This window comes from Zophobas morio, unplaced genomic scaffold (genome assembly GCF_036711695.1).
Source record: "Zophobas morio isolate AGI-343-1 ecotype UQ-CSIRO unplaced genomic scaffold, CSIRO_AGI_Zmor_V1 ptg000009l, whole genome shotgun sequence".
Lineage (NCBI taxonomy): Eukaryota > Metazoa > Arthropoda > Insecta > Coleoptera > Tenebrionidae > Zophobas > Zophobas morio.
Window position 1 is genome coordinate 2,566,052 of NW_026972114.1, and position 19,069 is coordinate 2,585,120.

Below are 19,069 nucleotides of genomic sequence, written 5' to 3' on the forward strand. Positions count from 1 at the left end.
AATTCATCATTTTTTTTTTAATTTTAGATTTTTCAGTTTCCCGTTTTTTTGATTATTCAATTTTTCGTTTTTTTTTAATTCAGATTATCTTTTCAAGTTTGAATTTTATTATTATTATTTTTTTCAACTTCAATTTTGAAATATTTCGAATTTTCCACTTCTCGACATCTCACTTTACCAATATTGCAAACTGTCATCTCAAAATTTTTTTCAGCTTCTCAATTTTTATTTTTGATTTTGATTTTCCCCATTATTTAATTTTCATTTTCTCGATTTTATATCACCATTTGCGTTTATTAAATTTTTCAAATTTTCATGTCCGATTTTTATTCCTGGATTTTTGAATTTTGCAATTTTTGGACTTCCAATTATTTAGATTTTTCAATTTTTCGTTTCTTCACTTTTTCAAGTTCCTGATTTCTTTACACTTTTTCATTTTTGATTTTTCAATATCACTGTTTTTCCATTTTTTAGATTCACAAAGTTGAAAAATCGAAAAATTAGAAAACCCAAAAATTATAAAATCGAAGAATTATAGAATCGAATAAATGAAAGCTTTAAAATCCAATAATTGAAAAATTTCACAACTATAAACAAAAGAAATATAAAATCAAAACATTGAAAAACCGAAAAATTGGAAAAATTGGAAACGTGAAATGCAAATCGAAAAATTAAAAACGTAGAAAATTGAAAAATTTATACTTGGAAACTCGAAAAACTACAAACCGAAAAATTAAAGAAACAAAAAAATGAAAAATTGAAGAATTCAAGTTACTTTGGGTATTCACTTTAGAATTTCTAAACATTGATAATAAATTTTGGATGCTAGGTATACACAAACCTCATTTGACATTCACCTGTTAAAAGTTTTATGACTAAGCGGCTTAAGTCAAACCACCCTTATAAGTCAAACTGTCTATTGTATTACTTAACTCAGTTCACAGCTACATTATACCAACAATGGACAATAATAATCTTGCGGTTCGAGTCCACACAGCTTATAATAGCCAGTTTGTCTTATAAGGGTGCTTTGGCTTAAGCCGCTTAAGTCATAAAAGTTTTAACAGTGTGGTGACCGAATTTAAATCAAAGTTTTCGCGCTGAAATTAATTGACAGCGGCGCGAAATCACATTTGAATAATTTGAATTTGAAAAAAAAAAGAGTTCAATCACGAAAAGGAAATCCTTAAACATAGGCAACCAAATATGCATGGATGGTCTAATGCACGTAGCGCTTAGGGGTTAGTTTGCATGATCTTTGGGTTAGATGGCAGCACGTAGCGCTAGGGTAATTTCAGTTGGAGGGTTGGTAGAAAAACGGCATGGTGGGGCATTATGAATGTGGCTGTGTGTGTGTAACCACGTGGTAAGAACTAGGTTTAAATTAGATGGTTTGGTAGTTATTAAAACGGGAGTAAACCTTTGTTTAACGACTATCAAACGTATTTTTCATAATGATACAGTTGTCCCCAACCCGCGCGGTTAAATTCTTGCGCCCTTTTAATCGAAAATTGCAGACTTCCGGTTGAACGCGAACACGTGCTGTAAATTTGTTTCTTTGTTTGTAAATTCACCAATCAAGTTAGTTTTTCTTAATACTCAGCTAGAGCAAACACAATTTAACAATCAGGATTATTTAAATCCATGGTAGAAGGAGACATGGTATAGGCATACGCATCGGGTGTGACGTCAAGTGGGGTGAAATTAGCGCGAAATTTAAAATACAATTCGTTATCTGACAACTAATTGACGTATTGGACAGAGCAATGACACAGCATATCATTCAGTAAGGACAGCTTTTGAAAGGTCCATAAGAAATACACGTAACGGACTAGAACAACAATAATCGACCGTTGAATAAGGACATGACCTTGAATTTTGGCTAGAAACTGTAGTGGCAAACCTTGTTACTAAATAAAATTTACCACCATGTCAACATTGTGCGTCAAATTTGACATTTTAGATGTTTGGTATTTAATATTGTAACGGTGATTTATTATTTTTACTGAATAGAAAATGCGCGTTCGAACACATAAATAAAATAAATAATATTGTGGAAACTGTACACAGGGCACAGGGGTGCGGTATGCTGGTATGGACACAGTTACGAGGGCAGCTTTTATATATCGGCCACATGAAGGTAAAATTGAGTTGGTAGAAAATAGTGAAACAAATCGTTTTTCTAGGGCTGCAACATAAAAGGTGAATGTTTCATGTAGCATCTTAAGCGCGCCACTCACGTTTCAACGCCGCAGAACAATTGTGTTTGATATGACCAAATTGAAGTGTTTTTGAACGTCTGTGTATGCAAATCGGTTGGATGTGGACGGTCGGTGAACAAGTCTGTCTGCAGCAGTACAATCGTGTTGTATTGGATGGAAATTTGATGATGTGTGGACATGACTCGACAGTGTATGTTATTCAAATCGTGAGAGCAGCTATAAAAGTACATTTTCGTCATTTTGTCGGACATGTTGTCATCACGATCGCAAATTTTTAACTGCAAGGTCGTAACGTGTGTGTGTACTGCTGCTTTTTAACAGAATTGTACAACAGTTGCATCCAATGGGACGTTGGAGTGTGAATGGCCAGCTTTAGGATTGCCAAAATGGTGGATCATCATCAAAGACGTTGAAGTGACAGAGAAGTTTATCATATATGATGACATTACGTGCAACGGCAAAATAACTACATGTTTCACAGGTATATTTCATCAAGCATTTCTTCAGTAAGTATCCACAGACATAACTTAAAGAATTTTGTTCCTCCATGTCCAGATGTCTGTAGTCTGTCATATTTACTTCCACAGATTTATGTGCAAAAGTTGTTCAACTTAAAACTCTATTAATAATTTGACACTGGTTACTTTCTTTAGATTCAGTTGCTAGTAAAATAGATCCTAAATCATTACAACTATTGGAATTTTCACTGTGCTGTAAAAATTGCATACCAAATAATTTTTGTATTGATTATAGAATAATATACTTCTTTATATTTCTTATCTTACAGATTCCGAGGGAAATTTAAAGAAGCCTCTGAAGCAGGTTTTTTTATTGTGCCTGGAATCACGAGGTGGTCTACCACTATAGTCCATGTTACTATGAAAAAGTTCTCAGAATTACTTCACTAATTTAACTAACAACAAAAATTCAACCAAAAACATCAAAGTACTTTTCCCAGGGAAGATGAAAACAACAGCGTTCACTTTCTGACTCTTCAAACGGTTCACACTTGGCGAAAATTGAAGGCATTGGCAAAATAGGTAGTTGATATGTTTATGTTGAAATTAACTTGGTAAAGTGATAGACTTTTATTAATGAATAAAATAAATATAAGCACAATTCTTTTTTATTGTTCAAAGTGGTATTTTTTTCGTAGTCTTCATGCCACACTCCAAAAATTGGTTTCAGTTCATTCGATGTTTATATCAGTTCCTTTTACATTGTTTTACGGACGAGCTGTATTTGTAATTTAGGCAACCAATATTCCACTTCGTTTCAAAAATCCCGCCTAATCAAAACGGTTGGATAAGGACACGTTGTTCCAATATTTGACGAGCTGTCTTTACTGAATGATATGCTGTGGCAATGACAACTCAAGCTGAAATTCCCTAGACTTCCCTAGCGAAGCTCACAAGAGTCACAAGGTCGTTGATGCCACCTAACGTCACAAATGGATGCGCAGACCATTTTTAAATTGGTACATCGGATGCCTATACCATGTCTCCTTCTACCATGATTTAAATCAACCATTTGCTAGAAGATTTTATGAGATTCAATTAGTCAGGAAAAAGGCCTTATGTTTAATTACGAATAGGTCTCTGGATGCATATACGTAAGTGTTACATTATAACACTTCTAAATTCTTCACACAAGATTGCTAATAGTTCATTTACGGCAGTTAAATAAGTTCATTATACTGCGGACTGGCGGAGGGTTATGATATTTTCTCCCCTTAGGTGGTTATCATCGTTATCACGATTAATTCATCGGGGCATGCTTCACGATGCCAGATTAATTGATTAATCAAGGCATGCCCCCAACGCTACAGAAAATTTACATTACCGAGACGCTTTTTCCTCGCAACGATTTTGGAATTTACATCCCCGAGACGCTTTTTCCTCGGAGCGATGATTGGATATTTTTGGATTTGTTTATTATGTGTTTTGTTGGGGTAACCAGTTCGTAGTATTTTAAACTCTCAAAGTAAATTATTTTTGAAGTAACCAATCACTTAGATCATGATATAATTTGGCATAATGTAAACTCTTTGTTTGAACCGTTGATAAAGTGTGGCAAATATTAATCTCCTGTAAATTTTGTTAACTCTGCAAATTTCCACCTCATATAATATTTCTTTAATCTCACAATTTTAACCTCAGTAATTTTATTTGTTGTATAATTTTAATTGAACGTAAATTTCATGTTCTACAGTTTTAACCGCACATAATGTTTCTATTTGTACAAGTTTATTTCACACCAGATCTTTTGTTGTATAAATCCTTACTAAGTTTTGTTTTGTAAACACCTTGTTGTTGAATGTTTCCATCATATAAATTATCTGATGTTCAATCTTATTCTCTAGTAAGAATTATTTGTTGTTTAAATTTTCACAAGGTTGTATGGCGAATCTAAATGTTGTTTATTGCTCTTTGAAACTTTAACACTTGTTCAGTTGTTGTTAACATCAGAGTTATAAGAGATTGAATGTTTTAAAATGGAACTGAGGTTAAATAACACAGAAAACGTGGCAGAAGCGAAGTTCGGTTCCTAGTCGAGCTGGCGAGATTTATCGTGCCACCTGTACAAGTCCACAGGTTTGGATAGATTCAGGGGCGGCCGCCGACTTTGTGAATTTCTCGATTTGGCCCAATAGTCGAGATCTCTTGCGGGTTGGACGACCGTAATGCGCTAGTTCCGCAGGGCACAGTTCGTCATGAGATATGCGTGTCGGGTAGGCTTTGCGATAGATAGAATCACCGTCGTGGGGGAGAACAGTTCCAGACCGGTAGCTCAGACTCCGCTTATGCTACAACGCTCCGGGGGTACTTTTCTTGTGCTCCTGTTAACTGCCGTAACTTAAAAGGGAAAAAGAGATCGGCCGCCACACGCTTGTAATAACTTGTGTATTTGCATCCAGTTACTTGATTCAGCTTTTGCTTTGTTTTATTAAATTTGTGATATTCAAATATTTGCATTGATTCCAAACAGATGTATAGAACTTCCGTTTGTTCGTTTTTCATAGGTGTATGTCTGTCAATTCGCGAGTGTTTTTCTTTCACATATCTTAAGGTGTTTGAAATGTAATATGTCGCCCGGGAATAAAACAAAAAGGGGGTTTTTGCGCTGAGGGGTAAATCTTCGAAGCGTCTTTCCCCCTGTGAGGGGTGCCGTACTCCCCCTCCAAAACAATTTTTGTCTATTATTTCTTGCGCTCTCGGCAGTGTATGCACTTGTATGAAAGAACGTCTTCCCGCCATTGTTCAAAAACCAAAAAAAAAAAAAACACAACGTAGGTTCCTATTTGTTAGACGATCACAGCCAAGGCCAAACTTTGAATTTTTACATTTTTCGCGGACCTTTCAAACTTTTCAAGGTCAAAATTTAGAGCCGGGAAGTTTGGGTTATCACAACAGGTGTATGTCAAATGAGGTTTGCGTACTTCTTTAGCGATAATGACATTAAGCGGTTAGGCGAACTCATGATATTTCTTACCGTAAACATAAATATTTTAAATTTGTGACAAAACGGATCATATTTCACTGAAAAGTGAAATAGGTACCATTCTTTAGACTTTTTTTTTAGTAAAATTTGGTAAAACCTAAAATAACACAAAATTTGAGTTCTTAAGTCAAGCGAAAAGGCACTAAAGCAGTAAAATAAGATCAAATGCGATAAGAAATTTAGAAATACGAGAATAAATCCAAAATGGGTATAAAGTCAATAAAGGAGACGTTTCTACAAGAGATTAAGTCGGTACGTTCAGGGCTGTAGGTAAGTTGTCTCCCAGTGGTCAAGGTGACAAAAAGGGTATAGGTAAATTCTCTCCCGGTTACGCAGGGAGGCGGATTCAGGCTAAGGCCACCGTGGCACTCATCTATACTTCTATTCTTATATTAATTGTTATGTTATAAAGTTGAAGAGTTTGTTAGGTTGAACGCGCTAATCTCGGAAACTACTTGTTCGAATTCGAAAAATCTTTTTGTGTTGGATAGTCCATTTATCTTATATACATATAGGCTATATAACATCACGTTACGATCAATAGGAGCGAAGTAGCAATGAAAAATATCGGAAAAAGGAGAAAATTATTCCTCCTTTGACAGTTTCCGTTGCTTACGCTGCTTAAAAAAAAAAGTCCGTGACAGCATATATCTATCTTTTAAGGTCGACTCAGTAGAACCTTTTTTATGGTAATGAAATTTGTTCTAAAATAATCATGCAAAATATACCTATGTATATGTATATATAAAATGCTCGCGTCACAGTGTTTGTAACCGAACTCCGCCGAAACGGTTTGACCGATTTGTATAAATCTTTTTATGTATATTCGGTAGATCTGAAAATAGGTTGTAAACTATGTTTTATACCCCGAAGTCATAAGGGTGGGCCACCCTAAAGTTTTTTTTATTTTTTGGACAACATTTTTAATTTTTATTTTTTTAAGATTTGGCATCGAAAAATACATATAACTTTAAATTTTCACCTTTCTACCACCAACCTCCATTTTTTAATATTCTAAACGGCTTGACCGATGTGAACAATTCTTTATATAACGGGGATGGTTTATAAATAAGAAAAAATAGGGAAAACTTAAAAGAACAGCTAAAAAATAAAAATATTCTAAAAATTTTGTATGGGAATCGCCACTTCCAATTGATTTCAATAGTAGGGCGTTCTTGACGGACCTGTCGTCTAACTGACGTACCATACAGAACTATTTCTTCCGTGCGATTGTGAAAAGTATATTGCATTTCAAATGGTTCTTTGTTTTGTCGTAAAAAAACGTCTTTTATTTTAAGAAAAGTCTTGGTTAAAGTGAATTTAGTTACACATTGCGAAAGTTCGTTATTAATTTTGATCTGCCATTCTATTTACCTATATTCACTTTGTTGGTTTCGACAAAACTTCAAACTTTACGTTATTCGAGGATTTAATTTGAAGTTTTCAATATTTTAAAATTCTCAAGACAAAATTTACAGATTTGATTGACTGTGAAAATAATTCTGTGTCGTTTTATGAAGTTCATTACAATGCCGAGATGACGAAAAGCTCACATACTAAACCCCTAACGACTTGATTCAAAACAATCAGTTTGAAGATAGTCACTGGAGAGTCGGTGCCAATCATGGGCCAGGCAGAAGTAGAAATCTACATTGGTCAGCTGAAGATAAGATATCGCGCTCTCGTAGCTGGCATCGAAGATGACTTCATTTTGGGAATGGATTTGATTAGCCGCCATGGATTGACGATCGATCCAGTGTAGAAAGTCGTATGTCTTGGCAATGAAGAGTTTATCCTGAATCAACGCAGTATTGAATCCAAGCCTGTAAGATTGAACGCGTGCCAGAATGTGAAAGTCAGAGGGAATGCAGAAACGATTGTTCCAGTTAGAGCAGAAATCGAACCCGGATTTGCCCTCGGCATTATTCAACCATCACACACCCCAAGAAGAATTTCATGATTGCCACTGCTTTGATCAATACCGAAAATGACATACCTGTAAGCGTCGCAAATGTTTTTACCAAACCCAGAAACATCAAGAGTGAGGAGGTTCACGAAGATAGTTCATCATAACGGAGGACTTTCTGACAACACTGATGAACAAAGAAAAAGCAACTTAGAAATTCCTGCCCTAGAGCTTAGTCATCTAACCGATCATCAACGGAATATAGAAGAGAGTTTCTGCAGAAACACAGTGGAATGTTTGCATCTGGAGACTCCTCTGGGCGCAAAAACAAAGTGCGACCTCGGATAAACACTGGAGATGCGCAACGGATCCGTCAAGCTCCGCGAAGACTACCTTTGGCAAAACAAGAAGAGGCCGAGAAATTTGTACGGAAAATGTTGGATGACGGCGTTATAGAGGAATCAAACAGTCCATGGTCCTCGCTTGTAGTGCTAGTCGCCAAAAAAACTGGGTCGACGAGATTCTGCGCAGACTGCAGGAAACTAAACGATGTAACCAAAAAAGACAGTCACCCGCTTCCATGAATTGATGATGCGCTCACAACACTATCAGGATCCGCCTGGTTTTCCACGTTAGACCTGAAAAGTAGTATTCATCCAGAAGATAAGGAAAAGACAGATTTTTCTGCCGGAAGTGGCTTGTGTAAATTTACCGTAATGCCTTTTGGAGTCTGTAACGCTCCGACTACTTTTGAGAGGCTGATGGAGACGGTATTACGAGGGTTAACATGAAAAAGATGTTTGGTTTATTTAGACGACAACATGGTAATGGAAAAGACATTTGAGGAGCACTTGACCAACTTGGAAGAAGAATTTAGCTCAATGAAGGAGGCAAATTTGAAGTCGAATCCGAAGACGTGCCTCCTCTTCGGCTGTTTCGGCAAACGGGATCAACGCTACGGGAACAAAGATCAATGCGATTCGCGATTGGCCAAGGTCAAGAGGTAAACACGAAGTTTGGAGTTTCTTGGGATTGTGCACGTACTACAGAAGGTTTGTCAACGAGTTTGATGATATTGCTGCTCCTCTGCACTGGCTGACGTATTTGAAGTCCCAGTTTAATTGGACTGCTGAATATGAAGCAGCCTTTAAATGATTGAAGAACCCTCTATGGTCTGCTCCTATCCTGTCCTATCCTCAATAATCGGGAATGTTCATCTTGGACACGGACGCGAGCAACATCGGAATAAGTGCTGTATTGTCACAGGTGCAGGAAAATGAAAAAAAAAGTAATCGAGTCACCGTCGGCACCGACGACCGAGAATAATAATCACTGTAATAATTAGTCGTGTAAATTCGAGTTAGTAAGAAATAGATTACTGTGTTTTACCCACTCCGATTTATAATCACCAGTGCGCGGAATTATATCTCAATGCTGCAATCCCCCCAGTTGAAGTAAGGTATGTTTTACGGCGGGGACGCTTTGATCTGGTCCACAAGGTCGTAGCCAGTGCGTCTCTAGGAGTGTTTACAGCTAGTAAAAAAGCTACTTCTATATATTCCTATTATTATATAACTTCAAATAATAACATTCGGTACCCTTTTTAATTTTTCAACCACAGCACCACAGAAGAATCATATTATGTTGATATAGGCCAAAAGAAAAATATATTTGTAATCAAAGTATAGACGCGGCAGCACTGAATCGAGCGTATGAGATATTATTCCACGCGTTGATAATCACTTTTAATCAGCCATTCGACTTAACAGTATGCACTGCCGTATCACTGTCAGTTTTCACAAAATTTTTAAACGAGCTAAATAAAAAATCGTGTTTTCCTAATATGTATAGGTACAAAATTTATTAACGTAACAAAGTTGTGTACATAGAAGAAAAGAAAATAAATGGACCCAAGAAAAACGAAAATTAAATCCATACTTACAAAAGTTGTGAAATGTTAACTCATAAAATTCGAAAAATAGAATTATATTCAAACTTAAGAGAAGTAACACTTTGGTTGTTGGATTCGACTAGTAAATAGCATTTTTTACTCATATAAAAAAATGTAAAAAGAACTTAAATTAACATTTAACAATATATCCAAACAACACTATCAATTGTTTTTACATAGTCAGTCGCACTTTATATTTTACGGGGCATATAAAATATCCTCCTTGTCTCAGACAAGATATCCTTCTTGTTCAAGAATTTGAGCTAGGAGACTTTGGGGATTCTCGCTGGTCTTGTGAAGAACGTTTGGCGATGGAACGGCATCTCGCTGATGGCGGAGAAGAGATTGATTGGCCGGAAGAGGCGGTGGCTCCGGGTTGCGCATATGACCCACGTGAGGAAGTGCCGATATTGGAGGCGGATCTTGAAAATCTAGAGGTGGTGAATACGAATCGGGCATGTTGTAATAGGACCCGTCCGCTGGAGGTGCTGGCGATGGGGCACTTATGTAGGACGATTTTGCTGAAATTTGATTTACATATTTTATAAAATCATGGCCTGAATGTACATTGTCAAAATATGTTAAAGGACGGAGTTGTGCAATCGAAAAAATTTTAAAACATCAAGATGAAGACAATAAATAATTCGTTTTGTTCCAGTGAGTTCACACTTGATGACAGCGTAAAGTTTATAATTGGTTAATGTAGAATGTTAGAGAAAGGATAAGGGTGTTGCCAGTTGGTTAACATTTGTATTTTGTTTTTAATTCCAGTATTTTGTTCCTCTGCGCAAGCGCAGTGAACATTATTTATTTGATTATTTTAAAGCTAAGTTACTTGAACCGACTTGACTTAACTTGATGGAACAGGAGAATGTTACAAATACATCGATAACCTGTCTATAATGATAAATAAATTTGTTTCGTTGACAGATATTTGTTTTAAAAATAATGTTATACTCCATTCTACACAAATGCTGGATGTATGCAGACAAATTTTTTTCTTTGTTGAAGAAATTTGAAGACACTATGAAAAGCCATATTGCTTAAATCAGCTTTATCTAGTTATGTAACTATGTAATAATAACGAAATTTCGAATAGCTTTTGAGCAACAAAATGATAAAGAATAGTCAACTATGACAAAAAAATAAAAAAAAATATATAATTTAACGACAAAAGGTATGGAATAACAAAAACTGCGCACTGCGCATCAAATAATTTGTTTTATTAGATATGATGTATTGAAATCGTAAGAGAAAACATCAAAAGTTACATTTCTGAGATTATTGAGTGCCAAACGTTGAAACTATATCCAATCGTCTTCTTTTCGCCAAATGAATCGATTGTGCATATCACAAGTGGTTCAGAATGGTTAAAACAAGCCTGAATATAACCCATAAATGTTAACAAAGATTTGATCTCTAGCTACAATGTGAAAGAGTTCGTGGCATTTTCGAGTTCATAGGATGGAGCTAAGGTATAATTCACTAAATCAAAAATACATTTTCCTATATATGTATAAGTGTTCCAAGAATCAGGTGATAAATTTCGTTCACGCAGTTTCTGACCTGACCTGACCACTCTCAATTAAAGAACATGTATGTGTGTCAATAAAAAAAATATCTCAGAAAGAGGAAAATTCTTTAAAACATAATTATTTAGAATAATTAAGATAAAGAAAAATATATCTATAGATTTAAAATAGTAAAAGCAGAGTAAAAGTAACAATTCACAGATGATTATTATTATTATTATTATTATTATTATTATTATACAAATCGATCGGGCAGAGGCCGAAGCCTGTTATGCCCGCGCAGTTCAGAGTGATAAATACAGGTTACATACAGGTTAAATACACATCTAAGTACTAGCGACATCTAGAGTATCATATCTAATTTTAAAACTAATGACGGAAGGACTGCCCACTATTTCGTCACGTAAAGAGTTCCAGTGATGAAAGACTCTGTTGGAGATAAAGAACTGTCGGATTGTAGTTCTAAAAACCTCTCGAAGCAATTTAAAACGGTGCCCTCGGGTTCTTTGGTCGGTATTTAGAGTGAATAGGTGACGAATTGGAGACAGCTGATTCGTCAACGCCTGGAAGGTGACAATTAAGTCGCCTCTCAGGCGCCTTTGAGTCAAACTGGTCAAATTCATAAGTGACAGCCGTTCGGAATATTGAGGACGTGTTCTACCAAACGGGACTCTTGTTGCTCTTCGTTGTACAGATTCCAGCAGAAGTAAGTCTCGTTGTAGAATGGGGGTCCAGACAGCGTTAGCAAACTCAAGGATGGGCCTCACGAAACTTTTATAAAGTTTAACAAACGTGGAGTAACTGGGTTTGCAGAAAGCCTTGCTTAAAAGATACAGCACAGAATTAGCTTTTTTAACAACACGTATGATGTGTTGCGACCAAGAGAGATCTGAACTGATGGTTACCCCCAGGTCCTGACAATAATCCTTTTTCTCCAATTGCACGCCACCAATGCTGTACGTGAACTTGGGATTGTGTTTTCCAATATACAGGACGTTGCATTTTTTAATATTAAGAGGCAAAAGCCAGTCATGAGACCATTTAAGAATAGCGGCAAGGTCCTGTATCAAAAGCGAATTGTTGGTGCTGGTATTGTAAAGTTTGACATCGTCTGCATACATGGCAAAGGGGGATGTTAAAATGTTTTTTAGATCGGCGGTGTAGGCCAAAAAAAGTAATGGTCCCAACGTTGACCCTTGTGGTACTCCACTCTGCATCTTAACTGGTCTGCTGAAAGAATCACCCACTTTTACAGAAAACGTATGATATTTTCATTTATATAATAATCTAAACTATTTAATCTAGAGAAATCTGAACACACTGTCTACCTGCAATTAAAAAAACACTTAACTGCTTACTATAATTCTTCTCGTAGATTAAAAACTTGGCACCAAAATATCAAAACATGTTTTTAGAGGTTAACATTAAGTATTTGCAAGTTTTGCAACGCTACAAATCAACTAGCTTCAAGCAGCTAATGTTTGCATTTTTCAAATAGGCGATGGTTAGTAGGTAGGTAGCACTCCAGTTAGTTACCTGACATAGTGCCTTGATAGCCAAGGTTTTGATCATCTCTAGCTCTGGTCCTATCACGCATAAAATGCTGGTGGTGATGATGAAGATGAGAAAGAGTGTGCGTGTTGTGAACCATGTTAGGTTGCATCTGAAACTCATCACTAAGACATATTGGTTGCGGACGTGGGTAGTCCTTTTGGTCCACAAGGTAAGTGCTTGTTGCTTGTTTACGGCCATCCTCCTGGCAAAAATATTCAGGCGTTACTTTGCGTTCCATTTATATCGTTATTACTATTTACTATTATACTATTTATAGCAACGAAACAACGAAATTAGTCGGTGGTTTTAAATAGTGTGAACAAAATTACATCATTGTGGTGACCGAATTTGAATCAAAATTTCGCGCTGGAATTAATTAACAGCGGCGCGAAATCACGTTTGAACAATTTGAATTTGAAAAAAAAAAACCAAAACAAAAAAAATCGTTAAAAACAGGCAACCATGTGCACGTTAGTTAGAGGGCGGTAGTGGTAGACAAGATAGCGGCATGGCGAGAGCATGGTGAGCGCGTCATAATTGTTTGCTTCGGAATGTGTGAGCACGGTGAAAAGGACGCTGTAAGTTAGCAAGGTTAAATTGGTTGACTTGGCAGTTAATAAAAGGGAGGAAGCCTTTGTTTAACGACAATTAATTGTAACGTCACAGTTTTCCCCAATACGAGCAGCTAAATCTTGCGGTTTTCGAATCCGAAAAAGTGCTAATTTTGGACCGACGCTACACGTGCTGTAAATTTGTTTTACTGTTTGTTATTCACCGATCAGGTTAGGAATTTAATCGTTAACTAGTTCTAACATAATTTAACAGACATTAGATTTGTAGATTTGCTTAGACATTTACTACGAGATTTCATGAAATTCACTTAGTCAGGATAACACCCGTTGTTTACAAGTTATAAATACGTTTCTGGATGCATATACTTAAGTGTTACATTATAACACTTCTTAATTCTACACACAAGATTGCTAATAGTTCATTAACGGCAATTAAATTAACAAAGTTCATATTTCGTAAACTGAAGGAGGGGGGGGGGCTCATTTAAAGATTTCTCTCCTCTAGACAATTATCATCGTTATCATCATCACCGAGGCATTTCCTCGCAACGTTAATAATATATTACATATCGAGGGTGGTAGGAAGCTAATTACGAACGAAGAAATATGTACACGAGCGAGCGTAGCGAGGGAGTGATATAAGATGGGTTCGTAATTTACTTACCACCAGAGTTATGTCATATATTTTTCTACGACCTAATTTTCTTATACAAAGTTTTTTCTTTAATTTATTAAATAATATAATTATAGAAACTACATACAAATAGGTAAAAAAATTGTGCGATGTTAGCATCTTTACCTTGCGCACAAAGAATGAATTAAATATTTTCTACAAATTTGGAAAAACAATCCCTGAATAATAAAATATCTAGATATTTTTGATTTGCCGTTAGATATTTTCACAACAAATATTTTTCCAATGCCCTCTGTGTCATTTTGTTTTAAATGTTTCAATTCTTGTTGCCGACAAGCACCAGAAATAGCAGTTATGAGTACTACCTATAAAGTGAGAGTTGTCAAAAAATAAAATAGTGTAAATAAATGAATTATTAAAGGAGCTTCTTTTATAAACTTGTTTACTTGTTCCTCACTTGTAAACATCAATTTACCAAGTCACTGTATTCAACATGAAAATGTCACTTAACTGGCTATAGCCTGTAAAATTTTTACAGCCCTGCTCGTGCTCATACTGCCATGTTTTTTAAACATTTGAAACAATTATAAGTGGAAATGTCAGCCAAAATTGATTCAGGTAAATTTTCACTCACAATTGCTGCTTCCTCAGTAATATAGCTTGCGCCATAGTCATTTCAATACATCGAAAACTATAAATCGAAAAATCTAAATGACAGAACTAGACAACGCAGTAAATACTATGACAAGTGCTATGCTGACGTGCGTTTCCAAGGCAATACGTCTAAAGCTCATACGATGTTTCTTCAAATATTGGACCTCCTAGAGTTTTTAATAATTTATAATAGTTATTTACAAGTGAAAAACAAATAAAATATTGAACAATACACGCACAGCAAGTGTGTGTAACTATGGATTTACTGTGAGGATAAATAGTTTGTAATTCATGGATTACTATGTGGGAGTAGAAAAATATTGATTACATCACCGAGGCATTTCCTCGGAACGTTAAAGATTACATCACCGGGACGCTTTTTCCTCGCAACGATGCCTGGATATTTTTGTGTTATATTCAGTTGTCGTTAATATTAGTCATATAAATTGAACATTTAAAATAGAATTGAGGGTAAGTGACACAGAAAACGTGGCAGAAGCGGAGTGCGGGGTTCCTAGTCGACCTGGCGGGATTTGTCGCGCCACCTGCACAAAGGATGCAGGCCTTGTATAGAAGTCAGAGGAACGGTCTGGACGACGTAACACTGTCAGTTTTTTTATAGCCGTGATTTCCAACCACGAGTTTGCGACCGTAACGGCCTGGTTAGCGCTGGACGTCTCGTCGTTAGATAGAGGGGTGCTGGGCGGTGGGCTTGCAGATAGAATAGAATCACCGTCGCGGGGGAGAACAGCCACGACCGGAGACCCAAACTCCGCTTGTGCTAAAACGCTCTTATGGGTATTTTTGTTGTGCTCTTGTTGACTGCCATAATTTTAAATTTGCCGCCACACGTCTGTAACAACTTGTGTATTTGTATCCAGTTATTTAATTCAGATTTTGCTTTGTTTTTATTAAATTTGTGAAATTCAAATATTTCGATTGGTTCAGAACGTTCAAAGTTTTTTTTTTTGGAGCTGAACAGTGATTGCGATTCGGCCCCCATTGGGCAGCCTGAGGGCAAGTCACGATTCACGTCACCTTCGCACGAGGCTTTTTTTTTTCTTTTTACTTCCCGAGCGTAAGCAAAGGAAGTTTTGTAATCGAGGACAAAGAAATAGGTCTCCCGTTTCCGTCTGTCTGTCCGTCTGTCTGCCGTCCCGGATTTTTATTAGAGAGATAATTTCCGAAAGCACTGGGCCGAATGTTGTGAAATTTTGTACTTATTTTAGGAATATCATGTAGATGGTAAAACGCTAACCAAAATTTGTCTAATCATCCCCCCCACTAATGCGATGACCTCACTTCAAAATTGTATATAGTAAATGGGTTTTAAATTGTATAAAATAGCATAGTCCTACACATGTAGTTTATGACTTCGAATCGAGTTTTTACAGATTTTTGGAAAAAAAATCGAAATTAACATTTTGCAATTTAATTTGGAATCTGCTAAACCGAATGCTTTGAAATCTTGCAGATGATTTATAGTTAAGATGAGCATGATAAATTTGTAATCAAAATACATTTACTTATCCCCTCCAAAAAATTGATGACGTCAGCTGAAAAGTTTGCCGAATAAATCCTATCTCAAATGTACAATATGATGAGTTTGTACTTGTGATTTGTCATTCCATTCATATTTATTGGATTTGCGGACACAGGGTGACTCAAAAAAATTAATGAATGCGTGAATCTATTTTATTGTTTAAATCAGAAACTACAAAACCAAATGCTTTGAAACCTTGGGCATGTTTTAAAGTTATCATAGATAAATAAAAAATGGATGACGCTACCTCACAATTTGATGATTTGTCACTGCATTAATATTTTTAAAATTTGCGTATACGAAGTGTATAAAAGAAATTAATGACTGAGTCAATTAATTTTATCGATTAAATCAAGAATTGCAAAACTGAATATGTACTTAACGCAAAGTGTTACTCCAAAAAAATCTGTTTATTTCCCCCAAAAGATTGATGACGTTATCTCAAAATTTTGCGGAATAAATTCTGGCCAATATGTGCAAAATATGAGTTTTTACTTGTGATTGATCATTAGAGAGCGGATTTATAAGCACAAAAAAATTAAGAATAAGCGCTTAAATAAGCACAACATTTTCAATAAAAAAGTTTTATTTTAAGCAAAAAAACATTAAAAACATAATCATATTAGAAATCAAAGAACACTTCTTAGAACTTTGGATAAAATATTATTATAATAATCCTAGACTTTATATTTTACACACGTATTTCAGTTCGCTTTAAAACAATTTATGATTGTATTATGTTCCAAGTTGTCCACTGTAAAATTTTTTCGCCGATCATTTAAAATGTGTTTAAAATTGGAGAATGGGCGTTCAACATCCACACTCGTTGTTGGCGCAAATTTGAATTTTCCAACTAATGTTGAGTCTAACTCCAAATTTTCCACCTTCTGGCCTTGTAAAACACGAGCAACGTCGGAAAGAACACCGAAACCTGCATTTTTATTTAATACTTCGTCAAGTTTTTGAGATACTCTAGTACCAATATCACCCTTTACTGCGTTTGCTTGTTATTTAAATTCTTTCACTAAGTTTATGGCATCTACCAACAACATGTTGAGTTTTTTTAACTTTTCTATTACCTCACATACGAATTGATAATTGCTTCTTAGAAAAGCTAGATCTTGTCGCAAATCTTTGTTTTCCAAAATATTTATGCAATCTTTAATCGATTGAGAAGAATCTTCGCTAAACTCCGTAACTACTTCCTCAAATTCTTTGATATATTTGTCATAACAAAATGTCGCCTGTAACCATGTTCCCCACCTCGTTATACTCGGCTCTGGGGGCAATGGTATGTTTGGAAATTTTTCCTTAAAATGTTGCACTCTTAGTGGGGCTTTAACAAAAATCTTTTTACCATTTGCCACTAATTTATTAACAGTAGGAAACTGCAAACGTATTCCTTCAGCCACTCTGTTTAGACCGTGGGCAATGCAAGTAGAGTGAATTAAATTGGGGTACAATATTTTTAGATTATTCCCTGCTTTCAACATATAACGAGCTGCATCCGAGATCATCAATAAAATTTTATTTGGCAAAAATAGTGACGTAAGACTGTCATTTACAAATCTGGTAATCGTATTGCCATTTGTTTTATCTAACATTTTCAAACTTACTACATACCCTCGACTAAGGAAATTTTCATTTAAGATTCCAACAATTAAACTTGCCACGTATCTTCCACAACTATCGCTTGTTTCATCGACAGCGAACCATAAATAATTATCTCCAATGCGATGTTTAATTTCATTGTAAACTTGGTGAAACACTGGGCCTACATAATTTTTTCGGAGAGTACTTTCAACCGGAATATGTCGATTGCAGTGTTTTTCAAGGAATTCTTGAAGAGGGCCTTTCTCCAATTTTTTTAAAGGTATATTGGACTGGATCATCATTTTACATAAATCGAAATTAAACTGAAACTGTTCATCTTTTGTGGAAGGAGATGCAACAGATTCATGTATGGTCTGCTGTTTAATTTTAGAAACTTCAAACATTTTCTTCCTTTCTACATGAAGAGTCGTTCTGACATGTTGCGTCACGTTATATTTTTTATCACTTTGAATCTAAAACAACGTACATATACAGGATTAACAAAGGAAAATAGATAAAAAAAAATTAGTGGGCTTACGGTTTTCACACAAGCTCTGCAGAATATTTTGTTGTTTTCTAATTTTAATTCTGGAAAATCGGCGTCGATTTTACTTTCGGCATTCTTTTAAAATATTAGTAATATTACAAAAAAGAACTCAACATGTAACAAGGGAGAACCACGTATAACACTGTACTACGACAGATGCGATAGACTGATGGTTGTGAAATAAACGGTTCATTTACTTAAAAGTTTCCATTAGAAAAATTTTAAGGTAGGTAGTTGGGTACAATAATCCTTTTTTCTAGAAAATCTTCAACGGTCTTGCCGCAAAATGCCGAAAAAGAACATCTGGTTAAAAGCTTTAATTCATTATCAACGGAAGTAAGGATTTAAAGTCATAAAATCTATGGAGTATTTTTCCAATCCTATAATAAAATTTTATTACCCAAACGACCGGAACCTATTCACAGAAAGGGTCTTGAGTAAGTGTACTTCAATGGTCAAGTCCAAGTAAAATGCATACGATACGATACGACTAATTTGTCGATTGTAGCTGACTAGTTAATTGTTGTGTTCCTTTGTTTTGAGGGGTCGAACGTATTCAAGTCAAACTAATTTCTACGTAACATTCCTCCGATGTATAAACATAAACACTTCCAAGTAGATTTTTCTTATAGAAGATAATCTATGGACGTGCAGTAATGGAGTTTACTGGTCAATTTGGTACTTGTTTCTCGATATTTCATAAGGCCGTTGCTAGGGAAGGCTAGGGGATGCTCGCCTAGATATAGACAAGTTATAATTAACCAAATGTGAATTACAGCTTCCAAAAACCAAATAAAGTGTAGTGTTTTGTTCAATAAAGGGAAGTCAGAGCAATAAAAGAGTCTGGACCGTCGCATTGT

The 19,069-nt window shown here is 35.6% G+C and overlaps 1 protein-coding gene, 1 long non-coding RNA gene and 1 pseudogene across 3 annotated transcripts in view; 1 reads left to right on the plus strand and 2 right to left on the minus strand.

Moving 5' to 3' along the window:
• The window catches only part of LOC135125673 (CTP synthase-like), a gene marked incomplete at its 5' end in the record, with an annotated part of 671,166 nt that overhangs the window by 154,793 nt on the left and 497,304 nt on the right, over window positions 1-19,069 (minus strand). The window lies entirely within an intron of this gene.
• Window positions 1,769-3,341, plus strand: LOC135125747 (uncharacterized). Of its 2 annotated transcripts, none has more exons than XR_010279947.1 (3): window positions 1,769-2,140; window positions 2,187-2,728; window positions 3,010-3,341. It is a non-coding gene; the product is annotated as an uncharacterized LOC135125747 (long non-coding RNA). The 2 variants fall into 2 exon arrangements; XR_010279946.1 differs by having other exon boundaries at window positions 1,772-2,140; window positions 2,187-2,703.
• LOC135125932 (nephrin-like) overlaps window positions 9,772-19,069 on the minus strand; it is a 35,238-nt pseudogene continuing 25,940 nt past the window's right edge.